This window comes from Artemia sp. Qi Xiang Cuo, chromosome 12 (assembly GCF_049724085.1).
Source record: "Artemia sp. Qi Xiang Cuo chromosome 12, ASM4972408v1, whole genome shotgun sequence".
Taxonomy (NCBI): Eukaryota; Metazoa; Arthropoda; class Branchiopoda; order Anostraca; family Artemiidae; genus Artemia; species Artemia sp. Qi Xiang Cuo.
In genome coordinates, this window is record NC_142805.1 from 36,907,286 (window position 1) to 36,921,517 (window position 14,232).

Genomic DNA, 14,232 nt, shown 5'->3' on the forward strand with positions numbered 1-14,232 from the left:
CAGTCAGCGACCACACAAGCTGAATGCTGGTATCCACAGAAACAGGAACATACACGAGAAAAACCTCACTTCCCCCTCCTGAAATACTATGTTTTCTTAATTTAAGGGCACTTTTTATTAAAACTACCAAATAAAATTTGTGTTTTTTTCTTGCCCCCCCCCCCTCTCAGTTTGTTTTATTATTGGGCAATCCTTCCAAAAAAGAAAATTCTATGCAAATGCCTACACAAAGATGCTTAATTTGCTCCGTCATTGTTTAACTGAAGGAAGCAGTGCCTCGTTTCACCTTCTTATAGATTAAGCGTGCTTATATTTGTTACTAATGTTACTAAATATAAAGAAAACAAGTTTTTTTTCAGCTGAGCGTAAGAAGCAACATTGAAACGAACACAAACTATTCCGTATATGAAGGGGGTTGCCCCGCCCTCAATTCTTATTCGTTAAGCTAAAGTTTTTTAGTGCTTTAAAAAAGCTTCTTATTCCAGTTAAACGGCCCTAACGTTTCAGGAGTCTATCCTAGAGGACTGGGCCAAAAATCAAACTTTTAGCGTAAAGAGCGAGGATTGAGGAAGGGGCAGCCCCCAAAATACGGAATAATTTCTGTTAATTTTGATTTTTGATGCTGCTCCTTACTTTCCTTTGTAGAAACGTTTTCCAATTTAATTTCTGATTGTTTTTCAAATTTTACCGGGAAATCTGCCTCCCCTCTCTGCGAAAAATTTTCCCCGGAAAATTCCATCCCAACGAAATATTCCTCCCGTGAAAAATTCGACCATAGAAAATTCGCACCCGCTTCGATTCACCCTCCCTCAAAAAACTCCCCGGACCATTCCCTCCTTGCTGAAAATCCCCCTGGACAGTGTCCTATGAAAAAATTCTCCTTACTTTTTCATTTGATTTTTATTTATTTAATTTCGGATCATTTTAAAGTCAAGTCAGAAATTCCTCTCTCCTCTTAGAGAATTTCTCCAGGAAATTCCTCCCATAGAAAATTCTCCCCGAGAAATCCCCCATATTTCCCAATAACAAATACTATACATGAACAATGGGCAAATCGCATAGCTTATATTCCTTTCCGGGGCTGTGGGGGGGGGGGGTCATGTCATGCCCAGAGACATAGTTTTTGGACCTTTCAACTATGCTGAATCAAATGGCTATCTTAAAATTCCGGCCAGATGTCTTTGGGGAAAAAGAGGGCGGGAGGAGAGGGTTAGTTGCCCTCCAATGTTTTTGGTCACTCAAAAATGCATGAGAACTTTTAATTACCGTTTGAATGAGCCCTCTTCCGATCTTCTAGGACCATTAGTTTGATACAATCACCCCGAAAAAAAAGAACACGCATCCGTGATCTTTCTTCTGGCAAATGCCGAGAGAAGTTAGAAACCTCTACAATAAAGTTCTCTTCCAATGGCACTGCCAGAATTTTCTTTCTCCTGTACTATATCAGATACGACCTAGTATCTAGAGGAAGTGAAAACATATTTTACGGGTTTTCCACAGCCGAAAATCCAATGTAGACTTGGTAGACAGACAAAATACAGCATCCACCATCAATAGAAAATGGGAGGCAAAGACAGGAAGAAAACCGACTTTCGAAAATCTTTTATAAAATTCTGGATATTTATCTACTTCTGCCATTCAAAGATAAAAGAAAATGACTATTTTGCCATTTTCGCAAAAACTTGAAAATAAAAATGCATTTTCAGTTATAATTGCGCAAATCTATGACAGTTTGTAAGAGCGATGCGTTTTTTCTGTTATATAGCCAAGTTTCATACTTATACTGAGCATGGCGTAAAAATATCCAAGATGACTGTAAATATGAATGTTTTTCTTTAGTTTTGTAGTTGATACATTTAAACAAAAGCTTCTCGGTCCGAAATTATTTATTGGAAGGCTTTTGCACGGCTATTTTCTCCCGTTAAAGTTGCCGGAAAAAATAATTATATAAAAACATCAATACAGTAATTTTAAATCACAGTAACGTTAAAAAAAAGAGCTCGAGTTTTACAAGCTGACATCCCATGAACTTATAAAAATAAGTTTATTTTCTTCCAGCAGCGTCATATAGTAGTAAAAAGTTGAATAAAATAAATTTTATATTTTAATATCTTTGTACATTACTGAATATTCTTAAATAATATATATTATATTTAATCTAAAAACACTAATTCAAAAGAGATTCGAGGCTTTACTGCCTGCTTCTTTCTAAAACTGATGAGACTGCTTTTCTTTTCTCAAAAGAAGAAGAAAAAAATTAAGACAGCTAAGATTAGCCATGTTCAAGAATCTCTAAATGAGGCAACTTTTTGGATCGAAGTTTCACAAGAAGAAATTGCAAGTTCAGGAAATCTGAGGAAATTGTGATCCATTTGTTCCTTCAGTCGACAGAAACTTGTTCACAGAAATTCTATTCCCCACGCAAATGGATGTTTTGCCTTCTTTTTTACTTTGGAAATTGAAAAATCTAATGTAAAAAGTTCCAGCAAAGTATCATAGCGAGTAAAAATCTTTAGATCGTAGCACACAAACAAAGAACAATTTTCAAGCTATCATCAATTCAATATGCACGAAAGTTGGCAACGATTTTTCTCCCCGTAAACATAAAAGAAGAAGAAAATATTCCCTACCAGAGCTGAGCCCAGGGGCAGAATCAGCTTTTTGTTCTAGGAGGGGGGGGGATTCTTAGAGAATAGGGTGGGGGCGGTATCCTTTTTATCGGCCAAAGAAGGCTGATTTTGCGTTTTAAGTTTCCCGGTCGGTCTCTTATTTAACGAAAATGGGATTTTCATTTATTACAAAAATGCTCATAAAAACTGTAGTTGATCAACAGATAACTATTTATAAGAACCATTTAAGCTTCCTGCGTCCGCTGTTCGCAAACCTGTCGTTCACCCTGTCAGTGCTGATATCGATGTTACGGCGCACATTAAGGAGGGCCAAACCACTGAGTCTAGTTGTCTCTATCTGTGCTCTGAGCCAGGTTTTCAGTTTGCGTAAAGTTGAGAAGCTAGGCTCGGCAGATCCCACGCTCACAGGAAGAGATATTAAAATAGCAAGAAGTGAGCTGACATAAGGACACAGGTCTCTGTCACATTTCCTTGGCAGTTTCGCTGAACAAGGAAAAATACCTCCTCCTCTTTTAACCCGAAGCTATCTACTTCTCCACACATGCGCTTCTGCCAAAACAAGCGTTGCGCTGGTAGACAGCACGGTTAAGCCAAGAAGTTGACCGTACATGCTAGAGATCTCTTTGATGGACCATTGCAGCAAATCATCAGTAAAATTCACAATATTTGATGGCAGCAGTACGGTTAACAGGAAAGAGTTCAGCGTGTCTTTATCGGCTCCTTATGACTGTCACTTATGACTGAGTCGAGCATAGGTTGCAAAACAGCACACCGATAATATTCTTCAGGCGTAGCATGAGGAGGATTATTTCGATGAACCCGTCTATGTGTAATCCTTGGAACTTCAACAGACAATTGGATTTCATCTGACAATTCTTTTACTTGATCGAATACTAATGCAAACTCTTTGTCACACGTTTACTGTCACTTTTCAAGAACATCTAAAAGATTGGAAACGTGGCTATCGGCAGCACCCAAGTCCAAAGTCTTCTTCTGGAATAGCCGACTAAGAGGCAAGGTCACAGCGAAAATGCTGCGCAGACACTGAAGGGAAACCACGAATTCCGCACTATGTAACGTTGTCACAAGCGTCTTTGCCTTCGGAGCGGTTACTCATTCACCCCAGTGACTGATGTGTTCCAAATACTGGATGATTTTTGGAAGATCAGACACAAACTGCATAAGTAACTCGTACTGTTCAATCCACCTCGTCTCGCACATTTCCGTGAGCTTAGCTTTCAGAACCTTATTCAAGACGTAATTTCTCTTCGCAGATGCATTAAAAATGCAGCAACTTCTTTTATAATGCCTATGGCATTTCTGATGCTCGAAACAGCTGAGCTTCTTGACAAGGAAAGGCTCAGGGTATGGTTAAAGCAGGGACAACAAAACACGTTTTTAGCTTTTTTCTGAATTTCCACTACAGCACAACAGTTATTTGATACCATCATTGCACACCCATCCGTCCCGATTCCAACACAGTCAAGTTGCTTCAAACCCATTTCTTCCAAGAAGCTTAGAAGTAGCTGGCCAATCACTTTTCCGTTAACAGTCGGCTCTTTGTCTGCAGCAAAACTTTCAAAAGTGGCATGATGAACATCAACAAAACCTATGAAGTCCACGCGTCTATGGTTATCGAAGGCATAGCAGAGAGCTAAACCAAGTTGCGACGAATGTGACACATCTGTTGTCTCATCGAAAATGATTTTGTAATACCCTGCTGACTTTACTCTCTCTAGAATGACACCTATGACTTCTTTCGCACATCAATCAACTGGTTTTGAGTTGTTTTGCTGATATAGGTAACATTTTTTCCCGATGTTTTCAGTTTTTCCTTTGATTTACTGTCGCCACTTTCAACACGATAACGTAGTAGTTCTCGGAAGTTTCCTTTGTTGGAAAGCGGCATGTCATCAAGGTTTAAGCTGCCATCATCCCAATGGCCCCTCAGTCGAATATTCTGCCTTCTTAGAAATATGATTGATTCCAGAATCGGCTAAAGGCTCTCTCTGTTTTCTGTTACTCGCTTCATTCACTGCTCACTAACGCGGTTATTTACAGATTCGTGTGGTGAATGGTAGGCTCTTAGAAACGACTTTCCAGCTTCTACTGCGTCACGATGGTACTGGGAAGTATCATGTACTGTCAGGTCTCCATCTTTTCCCAGTAACTTAGCAAATTTTGTGACAGGCTTTGTGGGCAGCTTTTGTAGGGCAACCTGTCTGTTTGAACCCCCGCTAGCCCTATTTACAAAAAAGGGGCAGTATTTTGCAAATAAGGCTTTTCTGGCCAGTAGAATATACAAGCCAGTGGTAACTCTGCAAATGAGAATCGTTCAATTACCTTTTTTCATCTTTTTCCCGCTTTAAATGAACGGAATGCAGCATTTGGTACCCAATCGGCAGTTTCCATGGCCTCTCCAGAAGCTCGCACTTTATTCAGTCTTCAATGGAATGTATTGCAGCAATGTGGATCCCAATATCGTTTTCGGTAAACAGGGTAAGGGGCGGGGGTGTTGTTGGATGATCATTCTGAACGCTTACGGGGTTAACAGAAGATTACAAAGCGTCCGGAATTTGTCCATGTTCGCCACTTCCAACAGAAGTAATTGACGAGCTACTTGCAGTTATAGTTACACTATCCGTTCTGCAAGACTTTGAAACGACAAAGCTGTCCAGCGTCTTTTGTCCATGTTTTCCCGACATTAATATCGCTTAGACGACGAAAGTCCTCGTGACAGACGCACATTCAAATTTCACTGTACATTGGAACGAAATGTTGTTTTGACATTTCAGAACATTCAGGACTGGTTGTGTTGCGTCTCGATCTCGAACAGGGAGGCAACCAGCGTTGCCAACGCTTTGAGATAAATTATACCAGTTTTCCCACTGAAGTTGTACCACAAGAGATTAATTTGTACTATCTGAACAGTAGGTCAAAAATTTGCCGCTCGCGTCCCTTTGCGACACTAGCCGGTAATCATGTTTAATTGATTTCCCTGAAAACTGAGAAAAGGTTCTAGAGTAAGAGCAGGAAAAATAAACCCAAGGCAGTAGCAACCTCATAGCCTGAAATATGAAGAATGCTTATGTAGACTTTCTCAGCTTAACAAAATAGTAGTCCCAAACCGCTAAAAGCATTTTAGAAGAAGGTTTCGGTAAAACTTTCTGAAAGCGTTCTCGAAGCTGATTGTTGGGATTAATCCTTTCTTTCGAAATTTTGAGCATTAAGGCGAAAAATGGATAAAGTAAGAAAGCCAATAACGTAGTGTCAACAACTTATAATCGACCTATAGGAGGAGTAACGAGCGCTAGAAGCTACAAAAAAAGAACAGGTCAGCAATCACGCCATGAAAGTGGCTAACACCACAGATTCCCATAGGTCCAAAGACTAGGCTACCCACCGGCAAGTTACGCGTTGACCACATAATTCACTGGTAATTCTACATAAGTTCTTGGTTGATTCTACTAATCAGAACTAAATTAATTTATCAGAAGTATTTCGACTATAATGTAGAAGAGATCAAGTTCAACCGCACAAAAGTCATGAAACTTTAAAATTTAAGAAAAGAGTAACATTTGTGCTAGTTGGTCATTTTTTCTGCCCTTTCTTCTTGTAGGCTAGCTTTTTCATATCCCATTCCACAATTTTTCCACATTGGATGCAGAACCATATTCAAGGGTGGTTTCCAATTCTTTGAGACGATCCGTTTTGTACTGAGAAGCCCGTTCAAGGTGATGAAATCGAGATGATTTCTAATGCTGTTTTTGTTCAGATTGACAGCTGAGAAAGTTCACTCAACAGCAGCGGAAGCGTATGGGAGAACAAGTGGGCTTAAAGTGAAACACCCGAGCAGAAGAAAATGCTTTGACCCATTAACATCTTTTTTCCTGTAAACCCGAGTCCAAAACCCGTCTAGATCTGAGTCAATCGAAGTAACAAGCTCAGGGCGAATTACAATCTTATCCACTCTTGGATGATACCTTCCAGGTCATTGTCACTCAGTAAATTCAGAAACTGAGCCAGAAAAAAGGTTTGGCTGATTTTACTCTACTCCCATAGAATAGTGTGGATAAAGCCTATCGAAATTTCTTATCGATGAATACCCGGAGTTGATAAAAACGCTTTCTCATCTCATCACAGAGCACCATCAAAAATTTCCTACACTCTGTTTAAAACTCAACTGCAGGAGATAAAGATACCTTTTTTTTGCAAAAATCACTTCCAATCACCCCCCAAATTCCGCGTCCTTGACATCGACATAGTAGTTCGTGTCATGTGTGTTTATGAGGCGAGAATTACTTTCTTTGGTATAACTAGGCAACAAAAAGTGAGATGTTATTGTCTTATACACTTCAGAAAAACGATTATAGACAAGGTGAATCTGGGTGTCTTCTGTATGGAATTGCTTGTTACGGTCTTCGATATACTTCAAAATATACACCAGGAAGGGAAAGTAAGCCTTGAAAACCGCTGACAGCAGATTTTTAGTATGGTAGTGACCATACCCGGCTTGTTGGTTTCTTTGAGACTTTCCGCACGTAAGAATAAAGTCAAGCAATCCCACTGTTCTAAATATCAAGCTACAACGGCTTGTCTAGACAACCACCAAGTTGCTATATGTCTCAAAATTCGATGTTCTTTCAATTCCATTTACTTTTGCAATTCTAAAATCTCACTGGCCCGTTTTTGGTCTGCGACAAATATAGCCATATACATCTGACAAAAACCATCAATTTCTTTTGGCAACTGTTTGCCGGCAGCACTAGCACATATGTGAATGGAATGGCATGAACAACCAAGTACAAATAAACTTGAGCAGTCTTCTGACATCTTCGCCTAAACACCACCTTGCTCCCCCATCATAACCGATGCATTGTCTGAGGCAAATCCTATTATGTTTGCCTTTGGATCTCCAATTTGTTGAAAAAGTAGTTTAGTTATGGCCCGATAAATATCTTCGGCTGTACGTTGCTGAACTTCTGTAAGTCTCAAGAAGGAGTCTCTTACAGGAAAACTGTCTTCTCGATCAACACCATTCAGATCAAGATGGCGAACAACTATAACCAGGCTCATTTTGTTACTCAAGTCGTGCTTTCATCAACTATTATTGAGAATTTCTGCTTCTTGATGATTTCACACAGATCTTCGAAACCAACTTCGTCAATAACATCGTTCACGAGATGTGAACGATGTTAAAATTTAAATTGTACCAAAAACTTTTCAAATGCACCGCATTGTACCTGGACCTCTAAATTCTGCAAAAAATGGTACATTTTTACCGTGTTGGCAACGCTGGAGGCGACTGGCAAGAACTAGCTAAAGTTTACCGGGAAAACTGTTGCTATGCTATGAGGCGAGAAATTCTCGAGGAGGAAACGGCAGTGGAGGAAAAGCTGTGGAATGAACGTAATGTAAAAAAGTTTTAGAGTCTAGTTACAGTAATTAGAACATGCGTTAATTCAGACTTCCGTAAGTGCAATAAAACAAAACAAATACAGCCCGTCTAGAGGGGGATCGTCCCCATCGCCCCCTGGATCCACCGGTGGCTGAGGCTATAGAACTGAAAGCTTCCATCACATAACTTCAGTTAACCTCGTAGATTGGTTATATTACCAAGTAGGGTATTGTAGGAACACAGGAATCATTTGAGGGTTGGTTGTTTAAATTTGAAAATAATAAAACAAAAATATCGTAAGATTAAACACTAAATATTTGTAAACTACCTATTTTAGAACAGTTACATTTACTTCTAATAATTTGTGGACTATCTCCCTTAGTTTAAAAAAGATCATGGCTAAGTGGCATAAGCTTATGAATAGATTCTGCTGATTCCGAAAACTAGCATTAGCTGGATTTCAACATTAGTACGAATATGATGTTAGCAGGGTTTGTACGAAGCTCCAGTTTATAATTAAGAATAGGTAGGATCGAGAAATTTTTCCAGGGTTAATAACAACGTAATATCACAAAGGGCTCATCAGAAACATACCACCATGTTGTATGCCCAAATTCAAGAGACATTTCCTATAAAAGCCAAGTTTTGAGAAATTGCGTTCAAAAGTTAATATACTCGGTTGCTCGGACAAATGAAATTAAACATCGTGCCTGATTTTTGTAATAGACATGTTTTGATCTTAAACGACGGAACACTCTGCATCAGACACTTCTGTATATAGAAATTAAAAGTAATAAAATTAAAAGTAATAAACTTCAACATTATTAAAAGAATAAAAACGACGTGACTAAAAAAATCGAGGCAACATCGCTGTTACTGGCTCAAGATTTGATATAGCAACGAGAAGTCCTCTTTAAGACTGCAATCGCGCTGCCTAAGTAAAGAGCGATGTTGGCACAATGTATTATTTATTTCTTTAGACCAGGGCACTTCGTATCAAAGGAGTTGTCGTAGAAACTTCGAAAAAGAGTCATTCAATTGGAAATTGGAGTGGCTTGTGCCTTTTTTCATAGCCGAAAGTGATTGGAAGGCAACTAACGCCTCTTCCACGCCCACCATTTAACCAAACATATCCAATTAAAATATTGAGATAGCTATTTTGTTCAACGTAGTTGACTTCCAGATAGAAATTATGTTTTTGAGGAGGACACTCCCCCAGAGCCCTCAGGGGCAAGGGTTGTAAGTTATGCCTTAGGGGCATATAAGGTTTTTATAGAGAGTATTGTCGTAGAAACTTCAAAAAAGGCTCGTTCGATTGGATATTGAAAAAGCTAGTGCCCTTTTTAATAGTCGAAAGTGATTGGAGGGCAACTAACCCCCCTCCCACGCCCACCTTTTCCCCAAATACATCCAATCAAAATTTTGAGACAGTCATTTTGTTCAACGTAGCTGAAAGTCCTGGACATTAGGTCTTTGAGGATGACACCCCCCTCCATAAGCCCTCAGGGCAAAGGTTGTAAGTAAAGCCCTGGGGGCATATAAGGTTTTATAGAAAGCATTGTCGTCGAAACTTCAAAAAGGGCTCATTTGATTGGAAATTCAAAGGGCTAGTGCCCATTTTAATAGTCGAAAGTGATTGGAAGGCAGCTAACACCACTTCCACGCCCACCAATTATCCAAACACATCCAATCAAAATTTTGAGATAGCCATTTTGTTCAGAGTAGTTGAAAGGTCCGGAAATTATATCTTTGACGATGACACTCCCCCCACAGCTCTCAGGGTAAAAGTTGTAAGCTATGCCTAGGAGCATATAAGGTTTTTATTGAAAGCTTTGTCGTAGAAACTTGAAAAAGGGCTCATTCAATTGGAAATTTAAAGGGCTAGTGTCTTTTTTACTTTTCGAAAGTGATTGGAGAGAAACTATCCCCCCTCTCACGCCCACCTTTTCCCCAAACACATCCAATGCAAATTTTTAGATAGCTATTTTGTTCAAAGTAGTTAAAAGTTTTAGAAATTAGATGTTTGAGAATGATAACCCACTCATAGCCCTCAGGGCAAGGGTTGTACGTTGTGCCCTGGGGGCATATAATGTTTTTATATATAGTGATGTTCAAAAAGGGCTCATTCGATTGGAAATTAGAAGGGTGTGTGCCCTTTCTAATAGTCGAAAGTGATTGGAGGATAACTAACACCCCTCTAACACCCACCATCTCCACAAACACATCCAATCACAATTTTGAGATAGCCATTTTTTCGACGTGGTCAAAAAGTCCGGAAATTATGTTTTTGAGGAAGACACCCCCCCCCAGCCCTCAGGGCAAGGAGTGTAAGTTATGACCTGGGGGCATATAATTTTTTTTTTATAGAAATCGTTGTCATAGAAACTTCGAAAAAGGTATTATTCGATTGGAAATTGAAACGACTAGCGCCCTTTCTAATAGTCGAAAGTGATTGGAGGGCAAATAACCTCTCATGCCCACCAATTCTCCAAAAGCATTCAATCCATATTGTTACATAGCCATTTTGCTCAACATAGTTGAAAAATCCGAAAATTACGTCTTTGAGGATGACAACCCCCTAAGAGTCATCAGAGCAAGGGTTATAAGTTATATCCTGGGGCATATCAGGTTTTTATAGAAAGCGTTGTCGTAGAAACTTCAAAAAGGGCCCATTCAATAGGAAATTGAAAGGGCTAGTGTCCTTTTTAATAATTGGAAGTAATTGGAGAGCGACTAACCCCCCCCCCCCCTCTCAGGCCCACCATTTCCCCGAACACATCCAATAAATTTTTGAGATCGCAAATTTCTTCAACATAGTTGAAAGTTCTGGAAATTAGGTCTTTGAGAATGACAACCCTCCCCCCCAGCCCTCAGGGCAAGGTTTGTAAGTTATGCCCTAGGGGTATATAAGGTTTTTATTGAAAGCGTTGTCGTAGAAATTTCAAAAAGGCTCATTTGATTGGAAATTGAAAGGGCTAGTGGCTTTTTTAATAGTTGAAAGTGATTGGAGGGCAACTAACGCCCCTCTTGCGCCCACCATTTCCCCAAACACATCCAATCAAAATTTTGAGATGGCCATTTTTTTTACGTAGTTGAAAGTTCTGGAAATTAGGCCTTTAAGGATGACAACCCACTCACAACCCTCAGGGCAAGGGGTTTAATTCATGCCCTGGGAGCATATAAGGTGTTTATAGAAAGCGTTGTCATAGAAACTCAAAAAGGGCTCATTCAATTGGAAATTGAAAGGGCTAGTACCCTTTGTAATAGTCAAAAGTGATTGGAAGGCAACTAGTCCCCCTCCCATGCCCATCCTCCCATTTGCCCATTATTTTTAAAAACTAAATGTTGCATTGAGATTAAATCAGTATGCACTGTGTTAATGCTAATTCCCAATATGGCATCTCATCAGTATCCCAAGAACAACTGAGGGTATTATGTTCAAACTTACGGTTAAAATTTAACCAAATCAATATAGCGTAAGTGTATCCAAGCTATCAAAGAAAGTAAACAGATTTTTTGTGAATGGTATCAAGTTTTCTATTTCAGGTCAACTTGAGGAGGTATGAAAGGGTGTATGTTGTTAAAAGTCGCGGAAAATTTTTCTCCAGCATACAAATAGCAGGCCAAACTATAAAGTCTTAAAAAAAAACTATTTACAGAATTATTTTCTTTTTCCCCGAAGAGACTATGTCCATATAAAACGAACAGAAATTGATTAAAAAAAACTTTTTCCATAAAATAAGTTTTTCAAAGAAAAGTAAACAACTCCATTAAACCGAAAATGAGCAAAAATAAAATCAAATAATCTACCAAGCGTGAAACTACCACAAATCAGCATCAAAAAATAAAAGAAAACCCATAACAAACAGAAATTACAATAAATAACCGTGCAAGACTCATTACGTGGAAAAAATACAATAAGTAGGGCTCAAAACCCCTATGCCTTCCCAAGGCCAGAACATAATTTGCACTTTACTGAAAAAAATACAAATGAATATGCATTGTCAGTTTAATATACATATACTGATATTTAGTAATCAATTTGTTTGGTTTAATGGAGTTCTTTACTTTTCCTTGAAAAACTTATTTTGTGGAAAAAGTTTTTTTAACTAATTTGACAGAAAGGAGCATTTCAGCTAATGTTAAGTATCTACAGCTAAAGCATAATCCAATGAACGATCTCTTATTTTTTTTTTTTTTTTTTTTTGGCTTTTGAATCCAATTGGTAGAAAATTAAAATATACAATAAAGATTCCTTTGAATCTTAAAGATAAAGATTATTTAAGTGTCGAAACAATTTATCTTATCCCTCTTTCAAACAATTCCATCTTCTATAAGTAACATCTTTTCAAATGCCAATAAGTAATTAGGCATAGAATGCAAATGAAATTTGAAGTTAAACTTAGACAAGTTTCAATTTTCCATTCCACCAAGTTGTCCGCATAATTAAGAGTAATTGACTTTTTGGCTGGGCGGTCTTTTGTGCCCAAGATTGGAGCAATAAATATTAGCACATCTCCTAATCTTGTGGAAAATTTCTATCTGGAGGACTAATTAAAATTCTACATGGAACTTGAAAGAACATTCCAGACTTTCAATTTACAACAGACGAACTAGAGTAGTACTAACTGTAGAAAATCAACTTCGAAGAAAATCAAGCAACGGAATAAAGTATCAACACTGTTTCATTTTTGACTTTTAAACCATTTGTGGGAAGAGAACAAAGATTTGAGAATAGGCTAAAATTACTGCGAAATTAGTAAAATCTCAGCAGAAAGAGGGTATAGGGCGGTTCCCCTCCGCAACATTCACCTAGCATAGTTTTGAGTTAAATGCATTTAATAAAAGATTTTAGAAAAGCAAATGAAGAATCTGAATAAAATATAAACATTGTTACAGTTTTAGAGTTTCTCATGGACAAAATATAACAGTTTCAGAGTAATAACCAGTTCTGAAAAAGATCAAAGAAAAAGAAAAATCACAAATTTATCTAAAAAAAAAGCCATTGCTGCCGCCTTGAACCACTATTGAACCGACTGAAAGTGCTATGCAAAAGACAGAGGCCTTTAAAGGCCAAATTAGAAAATGGGTGCGTTTGAGTAGGACTTGGCGTCTTTGAAGTCCTAGTAAAAAGAAGGCATGAATGTCCAATCGCGGTTCTGATCCGAGAAGTAGACTTCAAGATGGCAGAGTAGGGCTCCATAGGAAAAAGTTTTCACAAGCTATGTTGTTTTCCAATTTCCCAGTGAGGTGACTTCACTCCAGTTTAAAATTTACTTTTAGACGAACCAGAGACTTTAAAGGTAAGTTCTCGAGAGAAGGAGCTAAATAATTCTTAAATTTAATTAAATTCTTTTCTAAAATTCGCAAGGGGTTTTGTAAGACCAAGCATAGATGTGGAAGGTTCCTCTAATAAATAGATATATCTCGATGAAATATTCGCTTAAAGTGACATTAATGTTCGGTATTACCAGCTCGGGAGCAATTGGATATTCCCTTTGGCAAAGGGCGAGGAGATTAATTCCCATTCTAAATTGATTTGTGATCTTCGTTCACTACTTGAATTGTTCAAACGCCAAATTGTTTAATTCCGCTGTTACTAACATTTTATAGACCATTCGATCGTTAGCATGAAATTTCTACGATGAAATTCAATAATAGATAGGATAAAATCCCAAGAGGAAAAAGTATCCATTAAATAAAAATTACTTAGAAGTACGACAAAAAAAAGAAAACAAAGAAAGAAAAGTAATTAAGAAACCGAACGATGGTGATTTCCAGCGAGTGGAAAATAGCAAAAAGACAAAGCGGATATTTCGACAAATAATTCGGCTAATCCGCCATCAGCACTCATAAAGCAAAGGAGGGAAAAAAGCTATATAGAAAAGAAAAGTACTAACCTTTTCAAGGAAACTCAACCAAACTGCAAGTGACCGAACAAAAAACAAGACAAACAGACCATTTAAAAGTTTCTTTGTTGAACGTCATGTATAGCCAGCGTAGTTCCAGAACGCATTTGCTTAGAAGTAAAATTTAGTAATGCAAGTTACCCAGGAATTCTTTTTGGGAAAAGCACATTTTGAAGAGAGGAAAAAAGGAGACTAAATCAAAACTATACAAAAGCATGAGATAAATCACCAAAACTTTAAGATTTCGGGAGGGGATGTGACAAGACACGCGTCGAATAAGTCCTAAATTGTAATT

At 38.2% G+C, this 14,232-nt stretch overlaps 1 protein-coding gene across 1 annotated transcript in view; it reads right to left on the bottom strand.

Annotated features, from left to right (window-relative positions):
* Positions 1–14,232, bottom strand: part of LOC148946078 (E3 ubiquitin-protein ligase MIB1-like) — a 213,637-nt gene that overhangs the window by 1,139 nt on the left and 198,266 nt on the right. The window lies entirely within an intron of this gene.